Source organism: Giraffa tippelskirchi, chromosome 5 (assembly GCF_054371585.1).
Source record: "Giraffa tippelskirchi isolate mGirTip1 chromosome 5, T2T-mGirTip1v1.2.pri, whole genome shotgun sequence".
Lineage (NCBI taxonomy): Eukaryota > Metazoa > Chordata > Mammalia > Artiodactyla > Giraffidae > Giraffa > Giraffa tippelskirchi.
The window spans coordinates 109,233,439-109,252,500 of record NC_137279.1 but is presented as its reverse complement, the minus strand read 5'-3'; the positions used below and the strand labels follow the sequence as shown (position 1 = coordinate 109,252,500).

The 19,062-nt window shown below is 35.3% G+C and overlaps 1 protein-coding gene across 7 annotated transcripts in view; it reads left to right on the top strand.

The window, feature by feature from the left end:
- The window catches only part of MAGI3 (membrane associated guanylate kinase, WW and PDZ domain containing 3), a 435,962-nt gene that overhangs the window by 257,787 nt on the left and 159,113 nt on the right, over window positions 1-19,062 (top strand). Inside the window, exon 1 of one of the 7 annotated variants that reach the window (XM_081493375.1) lies at window positions 7,597-7,698. The exons of the other annotated variants lie outside the window; for them this stretch is intronic. The gene's annotated coding sequence lies outside the window, so the exon portion shown is untranslated. Of the gene's footprint in view, window positions 1-7,596; window positions 7,699-19,062 lie in introns of those variants that run through there. 7 annotated transcript variants of the gene reach the window in all.

Here is a 19,062-nt window from a genome sequence, read left to right as displayed (position 1 = left end):
ACACTTTAGGGGACTGAGAGGAGTTGGTTGAGTTCCCAGAATTGGAGGTGTGAGCCAGGGAGCTATTAGTACCTTAAATCAACATATTAAGGTTCTATATTAATATTTTCAGATTAATGCTCTCCAGGAAGGAGCAGAACAGCTCTTGCTCAGGTTCTCTCCCCTCGCCCCCTGTCTTATTTATGCTAAAAATTTTTGCTAGGATTTTTACTTACCTTTTGCCAGTTAGAGACAAAAACACTGAATATTGGCTTGCCTGTGTGACTTTACGATGCAAATCAAAAGAAAAAAATGAAATCTTTGTTAATTAAATCCCAGTTTTTTGGTATACATTTAATACTTTCAGTGACATCTATCTGCCAGCTAGATCCCCATATCTTTTGGGACTTGTTGAATTGTAGCAATTGCTATCTAAATGATAAGATGAATTGAAATAGCATTTTATTTAGAATAGTGTAGAATTCACATTTACCTATTTTTTTTTTTTTGGCATGAATGTTGCTTACAATTATGAAGAACAAAGTTCTGAAATATATTTTATGTATTGAGATATAAATAATTAAAATGGAGGCCAAGTGTTGTAAACCTTTACTGTAGAGACTGATTAACTAAATATCTATTGAAAGGACCAGTTTGGAGCACTTAGAACTTATACTTAAAATACTAGTTTGAGTATTATTCAGTTTCATTAAAAAATTAATGTTTCTCTAGAGAATGTTAGGGTTGTATCTAGTGACACTGACTCTGAATTTGACTAACTTCACAACTTTTCTCTTTATCTGCTCTAGATTTAGAGTATGATTTTTGTAAAATGATTATTTTAGATATGCATTTGTGCCACCTTCATTATTTTCTTATTTAAGGAAATCAAAATGTATTCTTTACAACTTTTCATTTTAATTTTGCTTATTATGTGTTAAAATCTTAATCCTCTGTGTTATATGTGATAGCTCAATATTGTACAAATAAGACTTTCTGGAACAATTCCAGGTGATATTCCGGGAACTCAATGGCAGTTAAATAGTACAGATATCTTTTGGCTCTTGATATTTTCATGATTGGCTTCCACTATATGAGGTTGTTGGATGCAGAAATTATTTAGCATCATTGTCAGAAGTCCCTTCAGACCAATTTCGAAACCTAGTTTGTAAAACTCTCCAAAGAAGCAAGATCTCAAAATTTCTTAATATTGACAATTTGAAAATTCTTTGGTGTTAATGGTAAAATACTGAGTTAAACTTACTTGAGGTAATATTTGCCAAACAGTTATTTTACATGGTTATGCTCATAAATGTTGTATTTTAACATGTACTTTTACAGCCTCTTAGGCTGAAGATACAGCTTCTTCGGTTCTCCCGCTTTTCCTTCTCATAATACTGACTTCTTTTTTCCTTAATTTCACCACAAGTTTAGGGAGGAAAGGCTTCCTCCAACACATCTCCAGTATCCTGCCTTGTTATATCATGGGCTGTAAAGCGCTTTAGGATTTGGTCCTTGCCCAAGACCTAGCCTGTTTCATGTCCTCAGTCATCTTGAGCTATTTACAGGCAGCTGTAAAGAATCCGTCTGCCAATGTAGGAGATGCGGGTTTGATCCCTGAGTCAGGATTATTCCCTAGAGGAGGAAATGGCAACCCACTCCAGTATTCTTGCCTGGAGAATTCCATGGACAGAGGAGCCTGACGGGCTACAGTCCATAGGTTTGCAAAGAGTAGGACAAAACTGAGCAACTAAACAACAGCAACAACAATAAATCCTCTGAAGCTCCTAGGCCGTTTCTCCAGGTTATGTTCCTTTCACCTGTAATACCGCCTCCTACCTTGTCTGTCCAGCAATTCCTATTTATTCTTTATGTTTCTGCTGATAGTTCACCTCCTCTGTTATGTGTTTCCCTTGGGCCAACTTTGGTGCTACATTTTGTTTTAGATTTTTTTTATTATTTATTTTATTTTACACCATGCCACATGGGCTTGTGAGATCTTAGTTCCCCGACCAGGGATTGAACCCATGCCCCCTGCAGTGGAGGTGCAGAGTCCCAACCACTGGACTGCCACAGAATTCCTGGTGCTGCCATTTAAATGTTCCTACTATACTTTGCCAGTGCTTCCTCTGTAGAAATCATGGGTGTAGTTGTTGCACACTAATCATCTCTCTAGACCTCCAGTGGCTACTAGCCGCAAGTGCTACTGAGCACTTAAAATGTGGCTACTGCAACTGAGGAACTGAATTTTCTTTTTTTTCTTTACTTTTAAAAATTTATTTTATTGAAGTATAGCTGATTTACAATGTTGTGTTAATTTCTGCTGTACAGCAAAGTGATTCAGTTGTACATATATATACATTCTTTTTGTATTTTCATTATGGTTTATCACAGGATATTGAATATATTTCCCTGTGCTATGCAGTAGGACTTTGTTGTTTACCAGGAACTGAATTTTAAATATTATTTAATAAATGTGTGTGCATGCATGCGCGGTTAGTCACATCCAACTCTTTGCAATGCCTTGGACTGTAACTCAACAGACTCCTCTGTCCATGAAATTTTCCAGGCAAAAATATTGGAGTGGATTGCTATTTCCTATCCCAGGGTATCTTTCTCACCCAGGGATTGAACCTAAGTCTCTTGCATCTCCTGCGTTAGCAGGCAGGTTCTTTACCAGCTGAGCAACAAAGCCAGTTTAATATAAATCAAATATAAATAGCCACATGTGGCTAGTGGCTACTCTGTTGGACAACATGGTTTACAGCTTTTGTAGTGTGCTGATAGAATGAATAAGGAAAGACATGGGTAAAAATCAGTGTTTCCAAGGAAATTTTAGCATCTGAATTAAGATGTGCTGTAAGGATAAAATATACACTGAGTTCTGAAGACATAGTACCAAAAAAAAAAGAATGTAAACTTGTCACTAATAATTTTTTTAATATTGATTATCTATTGAAATATAGCTTGAATATAATGGGTTAAATTAAATATGTTATTTAAAATAATTTCACCTATTTCATTTTAGTTTTTTTTTTAAGTGGCCACCAGAAAGTTTACAATTCTACACATCTCACCTTTGTGGCTCACATTATAATTCTTGGGACAGTGCTATTCTGAGAAAGAACTCTTTGTAGGAAGGAACATATCTTTTCTTTCTTTTTTTTTTGATTTCTCCTTTTTTTTATTGTTTTATCACAACTATTACCATGCTTTCTACATAGCAAGTGCTTAATATCTAGTTGTTGAATTAATGAAATAAGTAGTCTCTAGAAACTAGTACCCATGAGCCTTTTGAGGAATTGAAGCTTTAGGTTAAGGCAACTGATTTTGTAGGTCTATAGGTATATGTCTGTTTCACAGTATATTTCAATATATGATTGATAAATAATAAAACACCTGCACATAAAAGTAAAGAGTTTGAGAGACCTAGGAAGACAACAGTAATAACTCATGTTCTGAGTACTTAATATAACTGAATCATTAAGCCATCATAACAGCATCTATGAGCCAGATTCTATTTATAGTCCCCATTTCAGGAAACTGAGGCAGAGAAATTAACTAAGACACAAAAATGTTAACTGGTGAGTCCATGCTGTGAATTCTGGCAATCTGGTTTCATAGTTTGTACTTTTCACCACTATGCTAAAGACATGTAAATAATATAGTAATATAATTATAGTCATCCATGATTATTTAACTACTCTTGTCAACATAAAAAATGTACAACATGAAAGTTGCGAGTGAAATTTTATTTTTGGCAAAATGAGGGCTGCAGCCTAGGAGACAGCATTTCAGAAAGCTCTGAAAAACTGCTTCAAAGAGGTAGGAGGCAAGGTCAGTATATATGTGATTTTGGTGAGGGGTGAGTACATGTAATCAAGCACATATTTTTTGCAGATTTCTGCTAGTCATGAGAACAGCCGTAACCATGAAGGAATTTAGTGCTTTTCTAGATATGAGGAGATACAAGAATTGAGCTCATAAATGAAATCAAGCTCCTGAAAATATCTAACTATCTGAAGACCTGTCCTGCCAGTCATCCCCACTCCCTACCCTCTTGAGCACAGATTGCCTCATTTTTGCTCTCCACCCTGAACTCTCTTCAGAGGGTGTTGAAAATCTACAGCTGCAGCAGCACCTGATTTAAACCTCGTAGGGGTATTAATATGGATGGCAAGTGCTAATTTGTAGTTGACACTCTCAAGGTATGAAAGAATTTATGTGAATGAATCCTGGGCAGCATTGGGCTTGGGGAACTTTATGGTGTTTAGACTCCTTTGCTTTCCTGAAATGAAATTTGTTTAGGAATTTCAGTCTAACTGCTTTAAGATTTATTAAAGCTCAGCAATTACAGGTTTTTTTTTAGTTCATTTGGTATGAACTCATACTGTTTTTTAGTGACGTTTTTTTTTTAAACTCACAGAAGAGCATAAAACTTGTCACTGGTAGGGCATAAGTGAAAATTATCATTTGGCTTCTGGGAAAACAAAACAAGATGGTCACTTATTTTGGGGTCCCAGGAATCAACTGCCCAAAGACAGACATAAGGTATTTTAGGGGGAAGCAAAAAAGCAAGGATGTGTTTATTTCTCTTCAGCTTTTCTATTAGCATTTCCCACTGAAAATTTTATTTCATATCTAATTGAAAATTCAGTGTGCCATTATTCTGAATAAATCTTACCAAATGAATAGTTATGAAGCAGCAGGGTATAATGTCCAAGGGAAAAATATATATATATATATTTCATTTTTAATATGTTGCCACAAATTCCCATATATGTTGAGGTTTTTTTTTTTTTTTCTTGTTCACATGATTCTTTTCAGTAGTAACATACCTTTTGAGAATTCATACATTTGTAAGGGTATTCTGGAAAACTTCCCTGGTGCTTCAGATGGTAGAGAATCCGTGTGCAATGCAGGAAACCTGAATTCGATTCTTGGGTTGGTAAGATTCCCCTGGAGAAGGAAATGGCAACCCACTTTAGTATTATTGCTTGGAGAATTCCATGGACAGAGGACCCTTGAGGTCTTCATCCACGGTCGCAAAGAGTTGGACACAACTGAGGAACTAACACTTTAACTTTTCTGGAAAACTTAGCTTGAAAAATATGCTGTCAAAAGATTCAGGTGGATTCTAGGTAATAAAATGAATATACTTGTAGGCATTATCATTTTGCATGCAGGGAATAGGTTTATTTCTCTTGCTTACATGAGTATGGGTTGGCAGGCAGTTGAGTTGGCAGTTCTGAGTTGGGCAGCTCTGTTCCACACTGTCACCCAGGGACCTCATTCTTTTTATCTTGTTCCACCACCCCCTAAGGAAGGTACTGATCTTGTCTACAAAGATAAAGCTGAATCACTACTCCCCACATTGGCATTCTGGTCTGTAGGACAAGGGAGAAAACAAGTGGAAGGCAAGCAGCTTTTTAAAAAATACAGTATGCAAGCTGGAAGTTATATTCAGCATTTCATGTCCATATTCCATTGGCCAGAACTTAGTCACATGGACACATCTATCTGCACGTGAGACCAGAAAATGTAGAGGCTATGTTTTCAAAAGAAAGAGAGGAATGCCCATTGGAAGATGATCTGCCATGTGAATAATTCCCATTTTTTCATCACCTACTGTATGCTAGACATTGTGCAAGGTGCTTTATCTGTTATCTCATGACTGAGATGCAGAGGGGTTAGATATCCCAAGCTGGGTCATCCAGAAAGTAAATAGAAGACCTGGAATTTGAAGTCAAGGTCTGTCAGACTTCAAAGACCATATGGTTTCTACCACACATGCCTGAGACATTAATTAGATTAATTAGAAGAAGGGATCGAGATTTTTGACCCAAGCAACTGGGCAGATGGTGCTGTCATTAACAAAGACAACAAAATCAAACAATTTTGTGTGGGGGATGATCTAGAATTTACCTCAAGGTGTTTTGAATTTAAGATACCTGTTAATATGCAATGAAGATGGAAAGCAAATAATTGTATATGTGAGCCTTGAATCCAGGGTAAATGGTTTGGCTGAAGACATTCATTTGGTAGCTGCCAGTTAACAAATGATAGTTAAAGTAATTAAGGGAAAGGGCTTCAAGACTGTACCCTGGGCAATTTCTTCCTTAAAAGATTGGGAGATGAAGAGGAGTTAGAAAAGATTGCTCTCATAGATGAATTTTTATTCCTCTCATTAACATTCTCAGGGGGGTCTGTGTCTCTGTTGTTTGCACATGAAAGCAGAATATTGCACTCTCTGCTTGCTAATGTAACTTTTGAATCCACCCTAGCAGACCTTTTATCGTTCTAGGAATCATCAATGTGTTTAGCCATTGTCTTTGAGATTGGCGGCCTCACTGGAACTACCAGGCCCAAGAAAGTCGGGAAAAAGTGGTTCCATTCTCAATATGCTATTTCATAAAATTAGAATTGGAGAAGGCAATGGCACCCCACTCCAGTAGTCTTGCCTGGAAAATCCCATGGACGGAGGAGCCTGGTAGGCTACAGTCCATGGGATCGCTAAGAGTCGGACACGACTGAGCGACTTCACTTTCACTTTTCCCTTTCATGCACTGGAGAAAGAAATGGCAACCCACTCCAGTATTCTTGCCTGGAGAATCCTAGGGATGGCGGAGCCTGGTGAGCTGCCGTCTATGGGGTCGCACAGAGTCGGACACGACTGAAGCGACTTAGCATAGCATTAGCAAAATTAGAATCTGAAAGTGAGCCCTTCACCTGTGTTTGTATTGTCACTCCCTCCAGCCACATTAAATAATATACACCTTGTTTCCTCTTTCCTTCTCTGGCATTGTTCTTTCTGATTTCTTGCTTTTTGTTTTGTTTTTAATTTTCCTAGTTTCCTTCAGTAATTTTCTAGAAAGTAATACACAAGGGTTCAGAGATGCTTTTTAGAGAATCTCTACTTACTTTATCTCCCAAAGCTTTTAAACTTATAAGCCTACTTAGGCCTGCCTTTGTAGTTTACCGTTTAAGTCTGTTTCTATATATCTTGATAACATAATGAATACCACATACTGAAACAAATAAATGAGTTTCACAACAGATACATTCAATTATGTAAGCAATTTAAGTCACTTTATAAAACTTGGAATTTTGAACTAATGAGGACTATAAGTTTTTGAAAAAGAGAAGCAAACTTCTGTCCTGCTCTTTGAGTCTTTCCTTTAATGAGTGTGAAGTTGGTGGCATGCCCTTTGTCATTGTTATTTGGCAAATTCCTCATTTTTATGGTATATATAACCCAAATATCTCATTCCTATTTGTTTCTAGATTAAACCCAATGTTTTCCATAGAATCCCATTAATTGCTGCCCTGGTGGCTCAGCGATAAAGAATCTGCCTGCAGTGCAGGAGCCGCGGGTTTGATCCCTGAGTTGGGAAGACCTCCTGGAGGAGGGGGTGGCAACCCACTCCAGTATTCTTGCCTCGAGAATCCCATGGACAGAGGACTATGGCAGCCTACAGTCCACAGGGTTGCAAAGAGTCGGACATGCCTGAAGTGACTTAGCGTGCATAGTAAAGCTAATTCTTTATTTTAGTTTTAAGTTGCTGCTGTAACAAATTACCACAAATTTAGTGGCTTAATAAATTTATTATCTTTCAGTTTTGTAGTTTGGAAGTCCAACACAGGTCTCACTGGAGTAAAATCAAGGTGTCACAAGGCTACCTTCCTTTCTGAAGACTCTAGGAGAAAACCCACTTCCAGGTTGGCACAATTCGGCCCCTTGGGGTTGTGGGACTGAAATCCCATCTTCTTGCTAGGTGTCAGATGAGAGCTATTCCCAGCTTCTGTAGACCGCCCACATTCCTTGGCTCCTGGCCACCCCATTCATTTTCAAAGCCAGCAACAGGAGGTTGAGTAGCTTTCAGGCTTTGAAATTCTTCTCCTCCTCAAGTTTCATTTCTCTCTCCCCTAGCAGGGTAAAGTTCTCTGCTTTTACAGACTCATGCAATTCAATTGGGCTCGTTGGGATAATCCTGGGCAATCTCAACATCCCAATGTTCATAGTCACATCTACAAAATCCCTCTTGTCATGTAAAGTAGCATATTCCCAGGTTGATGGAGGAGGAGTTAGGGCATAACATCTTGGCTGGGGGATGTTATTCTGCCTAATATACCATTTCTAATATTTATATATGTCTAAATAGAAAAGAAAGTATGATCTGGCTTTCAGCAATTACAAATAATTTTGACAAACTCGCATTTCTCTATATACCCCCTCATCTCCTTTAATGTGATTTGAAATTTAGTTTAGGATTTGGAAAGAGATTAATCTATGTAACAGGAGACCAAATCTCATTATAATAATTTTATCTAAGTCATAATATTTCCAATTCTCTATTTATTTATTTAACTGTGATACTCAGGAGACAGGAGAGAAAGGCTGTAATGTTGGCAGTGACGGTGATGGTGATTATGATGCTGAACGTTTGGAGGGTATCAGTTTCCTTTTAATACTTGTGAAACCTCTCTTGTAGTCTTTTGAAAATTATCTTAATTGCTTCGATGTATGAGAGTTTCACTTTTAGTTTAGATTATTCTATCCTTTCTGTAACCATATTCTCTAACTTTTGTAATTTATATGGAAAAGAATAAACAGCATGTGAATTAACAGCATGACTATAAGCGTGAAGCCTTTTCTGAATTGCTTTGTGTCAGAAACAAGAATATCTAGGATCCTTTTCTCATACTTTCCTTACCCTTTTAAAAGATAATTGGAATAAAGTTTAAATGGGCTTCATATTTTAGCACATGCAAATGCCATTTTGATATGAAAGCAAGCTGATACTGATATTTTCGTGAAAGCTGTCCATAGTAACTGACCTCTGATGTTATGTCTTTTTAGGGAAGTTTAGATAAATTCTATTCTGCTACTAAATAAGAATGTCAGTTCCACAAAGGTTAGTTTTTTAAAGAGTATCCAGAAGATCTGAAGGCACGAAGTGAATGTTGTTGGTGTTGGGATGGGCTTATTTATTTTTCTCCAACTTTTTATTTTGGAAAAAATCAATCCTTACCTCAGTTGTAAGAATAGTACAACAAACCTTTTATGACCTTCACCTGTATTCACTGATAATTAATATTTTGCTGCATTTGTGCACATGCTCTTTTTCTTTTTGACATATATGTGTATACGTGTGTGTATATAAGTATATATAGATAGATAAATACAGATTTTTCTCATTTTGAATTATTTCATAGTTGTTTGCAGACATTTTACTTTCAAATAGGTCAGCATGCATCTCAGGAAATTTAACATTGATGCAATACTATTATATATTATATAGTTCATATTTACCCAGTTTTCAGATTCTGAAACAGCCAATGATTTTAAAAGGGCATGTGTTGCTTTGGAAATTTGAAAATGACTTTGAAAAACAATTTTAAAGATTTGTCATGTGGAAGGCATAGCCAATTCTAAAAGAATGTGCTGCAGTACAGTTCTAAGCCAGAGAGAATTCAAGGTGTGAATTTTCAATAGAGTTTTGGACATCAAAATTATCCATAAATGATGTGAGGTTCTAAACTCTTTGTACTGTTGATGTTTTCTAATAGTTCACATACTTTCTTGAGAAGATTAAAAGCAGGAGGTCTCTGAAGTCTTGAGACAGGGAGAAGGTTCCCAGTCAAGTTCTGTTCTATCAATAATTTAAAATAGATATTAACTATTAAACATGTAACATTGTGCTGAGTGTCCTAGGAAATGTGAAGGTAACCCTTTATCTCTGAGAATTCAAGGAAAATAAGAAATTGTACACAAATGAATGAAAGTAAATTGTATATGAAGAACACTAAGATATTAACAAAATGCAATGAAAATTGAAAAACTGAAGAAACTGAGCTGGATGGATGGAAGAGAACAGATTGGGTTGTTAATATTTGTTAATAGAAATTCATGTTTTCTACTATAGTTTCCCATTTATAATAAAATTTTTACTGAATTAATAGCATTAATAAGCACAAGGCAGTGTGTAACTCAGACTAACTGAACGAAATAGGGGACAACTCATGTGATATATTGTAAATAAAAATGATCATCCTAATTTTTAATGAAAAGAATATATTATAATAAATTTAAGTATAGAAAGGTAGAAATTAAAAAATATCATCTATAGCCACCTTGTTCAAAGATAATCCTATTGACATTTCAGTCTGTTTTCCTTCTGTAATTTTTCTCTGTTGTTATATATTTATATTTGATCTTGCCAAATATAAATTGTAGTATTCTGCCTCAAAGGATAAAATAATCCTTTTTAACTGGCTGCATAATATTACATTGAGTAGTTGTGGCATTTATTTACTAAAACATTACCCTATTGTTGAGCAAAAGAATTCATTCCGTGTAAGAGTAAACAACTGCAGAAATACTAAAGTTATGGTAAAGAGAGAACAAACTTTTCCTTGGAAGGATCTGCCTAAATTTTTTATCCTGATAAATTCATCACACCAAATGTTTTATTTATTATTTCTCTTGCTATTTTGTGGCTATGTTAACTGACCACTGTTAAATTATTTTAGCTTTTCATTAGATCTAGTCTAAAAAGTTCAGTGCTTCATGGTCTATTGGGATGAATTATTCTGTATATAATTTCATTTTTATAAAATATTAATATGGAAAAAGGCATAAGAAATAAATGAAAGTGGTTGACACATTGGGAAAATTAGAATTTTATTAGTAAAAATCTAGAAAAATTAAAATTTTTGTTTTGTATTTAATTGGTAGTTCATACATATGGTGCTGGACAGAAAAATGTCTTTTACCCTCATCACTTCCCAGTTCCCTTTCTAGTAGGTAGCTATTGTTACTGGATTCTTGTGTTTCTTTATAGAATACTTGGTGAAGATACAAAGCACATGTTCAGACACAGTCACATGTGAAAATATTATTAAAATTAATGTAGTAGCCATAGCCACCTCATACCTATTAGGATAGCTACTGTTAAAAAGAAAATGCAGAACATAACAAATGTTGGTGAGGATGTGGAGAAATTGGGAACCTTTGTGCACTGTTGCTAGGAATGTAAGATGATGTAGCAGATGTGGAAAAGTTATGGCAGTTCCTTAAAATATTAAACATAGAAATACCATAAGGTATAGCAGTCCCATTTCTGGATATATATTCAAAATAATTGACAGTAAGATCTTGAGGTATTTTCACACCTGTATTCATATTAGCATTATTCATAATAGCCCAGAGGTGGAAACAACACAAATGTCCATCAGTGGATGAATACATTAACAAAATTTGGTATATGCGTACAATGGGATATTATTCAGCCTTAAAAAGGAAGGAAATTATGACACATGCTGCATGATGGATGAACTTTGAGAACGTTATGCTGAGTGGTCTAAGCCAGTCACAATAAGGAAATGCAGTATGAGTCCACTTACATGCTTTGTCTAAAGTAGTCAAATTCATGGAAACAAGCTAGAATGGTGGTTGCAGGGACTGGGGGAGGGTGAAATGGGGTGTTTTTTAATGGGTATAGAGTTACACTTTTGTAAGATGAAATGTTCTGGAGATCTGTTTCACAACAATGTGAACAATCCTAACATTACTAAACTGTGCACTGAAAAATGGATAAGATGGTAAATTTTCTGTTATGTATTTTTTATTATGATGTGTAAAAGATGTAAAAAAAAAAAAAAATACTTGGGAGCATCTCCAAATTTATATCCCTGAGTTCAATCTTCTTAAACTCTTTACTTGCCATCTCTGCTTGGTTGTTTTCCAGGCCTCTCACTCATCACATGCTAAAACAGGTCTCTTGATTACATCTTTCTACCCAACTTGTTCCTTCTCAAGTGTTTTCCCTCTATTGTACACAGCAGCTCCATTTGCTGAGTTATTCAGGCCAAAAATTAGAGTTGTCTTTGACTTCGTTCTTTCTCTCACACTCCACATCTAATCTATCAGCAAATTTTATGGGTCTAATTTCAGAATATCTGGTGTCTGACACCTTTTCACCACCTCACCGACCCTAGTCAGAACTCACTTTTCTCCTAGAGTTAGACTTAGTGTGGCCCATTGCAGTGGCTTCCTGATGATTTCCCCTGTGTCTACTCTTATCTCTTTAAAGTCTCTTCTCCGCAGAGACTTTACAGCTCTTTCTTTTAAAAGCAGTAACTGGTTGTCTCACTTCCCTGCTTAGAACTCTCCAATGGCTTCTCATAACACTTTGGATAAAATATAGAGTTCATATACTATGTAGTTTTCTGACTTCTATTTTCTGATGAGATAGAAACCGAGTTGCTCTTTTGAAGGCAATACTTTGCTGCTTTTAAGTTTCTCCACCTCTTTTTAGCAGTTTTTACTATGCTGTGCCTGAAAGTGTGGTTTCCTTTGTATTGTTAGTCATTCTTCATGTCCATATTGCTTCTTGAGTCTATAGCTTGATGTCTATGGCTAGTTTGGGGAAATTCTCAGCTGTTGTATCTTAATATATTGCTTCTTCCAGAATCTCTCTCTCCTCTGGGACTATAGTTACATCCCTTAGACCTTTTCACCCTGTCACATATGCTCATACACTCATTGCCCTGTTTTCTAACCTTTTTTTCACTCTGTGCTTTAGTTTGTGTACTTTTTTTCTGAATTCTCTTCCAGTACACTGATTTTTTTTTTCCTCCTGTTGAATCTGCTTGTGAATTCAATCCACTAAGTTCTTAATTTTAGTTACTATCTTTTCCACGTCTAGAATTTTCATTTGAGTATTCCTTTCAAGTTTTTATTGTGAAAAATTTTAAAAATTTAAATAAGAGAACAATCATTGCTTGTATACTCTCTATCTGAATTTATCAGTTGAATACATTTTGCCATATTTGTTTTATCACTATGTAAAGTCTTCTTGCCCCTTGATGATATGAGAATAAATTGCGACTTTTTTTCTCCTTTTACCACGTAAACACAATATAGTTATCAAACCCTAGAATTTAATATGGATATAACATTAATATAAAGTCCATATTTCAATTTCTCCAAATGTCCCAATAAAATTGTTTATGGATGACCCACCCTTGATCAAGGATCACATTATTTTGTTGTCATGTCTCCTTGCTTTCCTTTAAATTAGAATAGTTTCTGAGGTTTTTTTTTGGCTGGGGGAAGTAAAAGTGGTCTTCCTTGGCATTGACATCTTTAGGTTCTAGACTAGTTGTTTTGCAGAATGTTCCTCAATTTGGATTCATCTAATTGTTTCCTCGTGTTTAGTTTTGTATTAAACATTTTTGGCAAGAATACATCAAGAAGTCAGGAAGTCAGTTTGTCTCATTGGTAATGTTATGTTTGATCATTTGGTTAAGGTGAAAGTGTGTATAAAAATTACAGTCTCTAAATTAGTAATAGTTCATACATGTTAAATGATCTATCAAAGTATCTCTGAAATACCTGGCAGACAACTCAAATAATTTTCTAATACTGGAGTGTTTCAAAGGGAAGGATTTATAAGAACTGTTCACATTTTTATGTCTGAGTCACTGACGACTCACTTAACATGTCCACAAACTCAATTTTAGTTAGGGGGTCTTTTCTCTTTTGAATTTTGATTGGTCACTTAAAGGCTCTTTAGTGAGAGCCAATGTGAATACTTCCTTATACTCAATACAAATTAATTGGTTTGTTAATAATGGTTTAAACTAGCTAGATTTTGTTTACTTGTTTTTGTTATTTTTAAGAATAACTGATTTTAGTCTGCTATGCTAGCTTAGCTTAGATATATCCTCAAAGTAAGGCCATACATTAAAACAACAAAAACCACAACAAGACATTTGTGTTGGAAAGAATCTCATAGTTTTTTGTTGTTGTTGTTAGTACTTTAAGTTTTCCATGTTTTCATAGGGCTTAATTCTTATAAAGTATCTCTTGGATTATATTATCTGCAGGCAGTGCTCCATTTACTTAAAAAGATCCAAAGCAATTGGAGCCAATATAACTGCTAAGTGGTTAGGAACAATAACAAAGGCAAAGACTAAGAAAATCATCGAGGATCTGAAATATTTTTAGAACCCACTTGCCAGGCTCTCATATAAATATAACTTAATAGGGCAAGCCCCATATGCTTTTTTAGTATTCATGATTTCAAGGTATTTAGCTTGTAGACTTACAAAGAATATGCCATTTTATTTTGGTATAGGATTTGAAGATATTGCACTTTTATTGCTAGCTCAAAATGCATATTTGAACTCATAACTTCCTAAGTCTATGAAGGTAAGATATACATTATTAGGAAGTATACCGAAGGCTAAAGTTGATGATTGTATTCAGTTCAGTCGCTCAGTCATGTCCAACTCTTTGCAACCCCATGGACTGCAGCCTGCCAGGCTTCCCTGTCCATCACCAACTCCCGGAGCTTGTTCAAACTCATGTCCATTGAGTTGGTGATGCTTTCCAACCATCTTATCCTCTGTCGTTCCCTTCTCTTCCTGCCTTCAATCTTTCCCAGCATCAGGGTCTTTTCCAATGAGTCAGTTAAGAGACAGAGGTGTAGACAAACACTTATAATGAAGCATACATAATAATGAATCATAGCAAATACAGAAACACAACAGAGAACTCAGCTAACTACCATATTAAAGTGGAACTGTATTATGATTACATAAATCAAAACATTTGACACCATTAGACTGCTGTGGTTATAGTCTGTCTTTGGCAAATAGTTGTGCTATCCTACAACATGCTTAGATTTTCTTGAATATGCTCGATAAACCTGACTCATGGTTTTGAAGCTTTTAGTGGTTAAAGTCTTTCTATCAACTTTATTTATCTAAGCCTCATAATCTGATAAAGAAATTCTGCTTTAATTTGCTGCTTTTTTTGCCTGTTGTTAATGCTTTTATGATTTTCAAGTATTTTACCTGTAATATTGAACAACAAACATGTTTTCATGTAGATATTATACTTTGATTACTATTTCAATTTAAAATTTGCAGAAATTTGTCTTTGCTAAGGGTGAGGTTTCTGGTCAATATAAACTGAACTATTGTGTGTATTTGTTTAGGAAAAGTCTCATGTTTTTGAATGTGAAGTTTGACTTAGGAATTGGTTGTGTCATTTGATGGAGGGATAGATGGATAAATGCTTGCGGTAGCTCACTGCCTATAAAGTCCACATGCATTTGTTAAATGTGACTGTATACACTGAGTAAATCAGTAAGCAAATTACTCTGCAACCCCAAGTAAGGATTTGCAAAGTCTCTTAGAATTTCACAGAAATCAATCCCTGCCTAGATGGAATAAACATTGTTAAACAGTTTTTTGTTTTTCTAGCTTTTTGTTTAGTTTATGTTTATTATATCTTCATTTCTTAGTATTAGCATGATTGCATTTTACTGGAGATTTTTTTAAATCTTGGTTTTTTTTAAATCACATTGAACCAATGTTCAATTGTTTAAATTTTCAAGATGTTTATGAAAAGATGCTCAATGTCACTCATTATTCAGTTCAATTTAGTCACCCAGTCGTGTCCGACTCTTTGCAACCCCTGTGGACTGTAGCACACCAGGCTACCCTGTCCATCACCAATCAAAACCACAATGAGGTGTCATCTCACACCAGTCAGAATGGCTACAGTCAAAAAGTCCACAAACTATAAATGCTAGAGAGGGTGTGGAGAAAAGGGGAACCCTCTTACACTGTTGGTAGGAATTCAAACTGGTACAGCCACTATGGAGAACAGTGTGGGGATTCCTTAAAAATCTAGAAATAGAACTGCCATATGACCTGGCAATTTCACTGCTGGGCATACACACTGAGGAAACCAGAATTGAAAGAGACACATGTACCCCAGTGTTCACTGCAGCACTGTTTATAATAGCTAGGATGTAGAAGCAACCTAGATATCTATCAGCAGATGAATGGATAAGGAAGTTGTGGCACACAATGGAATATTACTCAGCTATAAAAAAGAATGCATTTGAGTCAGTTCTAATAAGGTGGATGAAACTGGAGCCTATTATACAGAGTGAAGTAAGTCAGAAAGAGAAACATCAATATAGCGTATTAACACATAGTATAGTATATGGAATTTAGAAAGAAGATAATGATGATCCTATCTGCTGCTGCTGCTGCTGCTAAGTCGCTTCAGTCATGTCCGACTCTGTGCAACCCCATGGACTGTAGCCTACCAGGCTCCTCTGTCCATGGAATTTTCCAGGCAAGAGTACTGGAGTGGGGTGCCATTGCCTTCTCTGATGATCCCATATGCAAGGCAGCAAAAGAATCTGTTCTTTACACAGATGTGAAGAATGGACTTTTGGGCTATGTGGGAGAAGGAGAGGGTAGGATGATATGAGAGGATAACATTGAAACATGTATATGACCATATGTAAAGTAGATGACCAGTGCAAGTTCGATGAATGAAGCAGGGCACTCAAAGCTGGTGGCTCTGAGATGACCCAGAAGGATGGGGTGGGAAGGGAAGTGGGAAGGGGGTTCACCATGGAGGGACTCATGTGCACCCTTGGCTGATTCATGTTGATGTATGGCAAAAACCACCACAATATCATAAGGTAATTATCCTCCAATTAAAGTATATTAATTAATTTAAAAAATTTTTTCAAAATGTTGAAATGTTTGTGTTTAGTTTTCCAAAGTTTTGCTTCATCTTGGGATAGTACTGATTACCAAAGAAAACTTGAACCTTAATGAGCACATAAATTTGCAAGCTGGACACTTTTTTAAAAATTAATTTTTATCTAGGCCAGATTATTTTTCAAGATATGTGATCTATTGCCTGGGGCTTCTTAGATCTCTTGTAAAATGTGTTATATTGCCTGACATGAATATTATCTAGCTAAGACAATATAATTAGGGCTTAATTGATTGAACCAGTTTCAAGAAAACAGTGCTAAATTTTAATTTTCTCAATACTGTAAATATCTTTTTTCAATCTTCAGCTTGGTTAACTCCTTTAATATGCAATTATCCCAGTTATCCAGTTATTACCAAATATATGCACTAGAATTCCTTAAAATAGATCTTGAGTAGCATTTTCACTATACAGTAGTTTTTTTCCCAGGCATAATTTATTTATATATTCACAATATGCATATATAGGTATAATATATATTGCTACTCTTCCATGACCTTAAGGTCAGAAGCTATATTTTCTTTATCTTTGTATTTCTAATAGTTGATGTAAAAAAGCTGTTCATTGGAGGAAAGGGGAAATGAAAAAGGCAGTGGATAATCTTCAGGTGCTAAGAACATCACAGTTAAATTACTGAGACTGATTTTCATTCTCATATATTTGCTTAGTTTGGTCATTTCAATAGGAATATGAAAAATATAGATGACTCAGGATGAAATGAATAGAAACTTCTGGAAAGTGAAATGGTAAGGTCTAGAGAAGTAATAAGTATTTCATCATTGGAAATGAGCAAGCAGAGGTTAGATTATTATGGTTTGACAGAGCTGTTGCAGAGGAGAGTCCCTGTAATGGACAGAAAATTCATAATTATAGTGTCAACAGTTTGTAATATAGTAACTGGAGAGTCAAAAGAACAATATGCAGGAAAAAAGTGGGAGTGGTTCTTAAAGTATAACTTAAAGAGGATTTTTCATATTTTATGTGAAGGGAATATTTCTCATGTTTTATTCTTTGATATTTAAGTAGTAATCATTCTCTAGAAGACATTTTTTATTAAACAGGACATCTAGGAGATGGACAAGGTGGGAAAAAAAGAATTTTGGCTATATAAAAGTTTAAATTTATATGGCAAAACAGAACATGATCAAAATTAATAGTCCACAGCAAATTTGAAAAATAAAATATTTGCAACAGAGGTGTCAGATGAAAGAGTTTGTATCTGTAATATTTAGGAAGCTCTTAAATTTTGATAACAAGGCAAGCAACCAAATAGAAAAATGGGCAAAGAATATGAATAGGGAATTTCAGAGGAGCAAATTCAGATGGTCGTAATATTTCAAAGGATGGTCAGACTTACTAGCAGTCAATGAAATGCAAACTATCACTTTACATCCATAAGACTGGCAAAAGTGAAAATGATCAAAAACCCGTGTTACTTGGGATGAGGATGTGAGGTTATTTGAATACTGCTGATGGAAATATGAATTGTTATTGCCTTTTTTGGAGGGTAATCTGGCAATAACTATTAAAATTGAAAATAGACATATTATGCCCTAATGATTTCACTTAAGGGAATCTGCTCCTAATAATTAAAACACTGGTATGTACAAGGATGTATGTTTCAGCACTGTTTATAATATCAAAACTTAAGATCATTTCTATTAATAGTGGAATGAGTAAATAAGTTATAGTATATCAGAACATAGAACATTGTGTTGCCATCAAAACCAGCATTATATGAGCCAACTTGGCAGGACTTTCAGTGATGTAGTATTGAATGAGGAAAGAAATATGTACAGAAGTATATATTAATATATCTTATTCTTTTGTGGAACAGTGACCAGAACACCTTTATGTGGGTTTATGTACGAGTATGTGTACCTACACATGTGTATATATTCATATGATATACTATTAGCTTTTAACAGCATAGAAGAATGCATACTAAAGGGTTAACATGTTTCAGGGCAGTGATAATAAGGCAATAAGGAATAAAAAGAAGAAGAGAGTGGGGTGCATTACCAGGAAATTAGATGTGAGATTAGAACTCAAGGAAGGAATCAAGATTCAAGATCTAAGTTTGAGACTCCACTATAGAGGTAATATTAGATGCCAGCAGAGACCATGGCTAACCTCTTAGCATTTATCTATTTTTTTAAATGTATTTTATTAGTATCTGCTTCACCTTAGCAAGACAAGAGTTCAGCAATAGAGTTTATAATATTGTCTGCTTCAGTCGGCTTATATAGGGTGTATTAATTGATGTTTGTAAGAAGCTTTTATTTATTCAACAAATATATATTGAGCACCTGTTTTGTATCAGACATTGTTATAGGGCCTACAGTGATAAGACATACGAGGTCCCTGTTAAAATAAACACATATATAGTTCAGGTCACATAAATACAATGGAGAAAAGGGATAAAAAGAAGTCAGGGAAGGTGAAGGAAGGAGAGGTGACTATATAAGATGAGGTAGTCAAGGGAA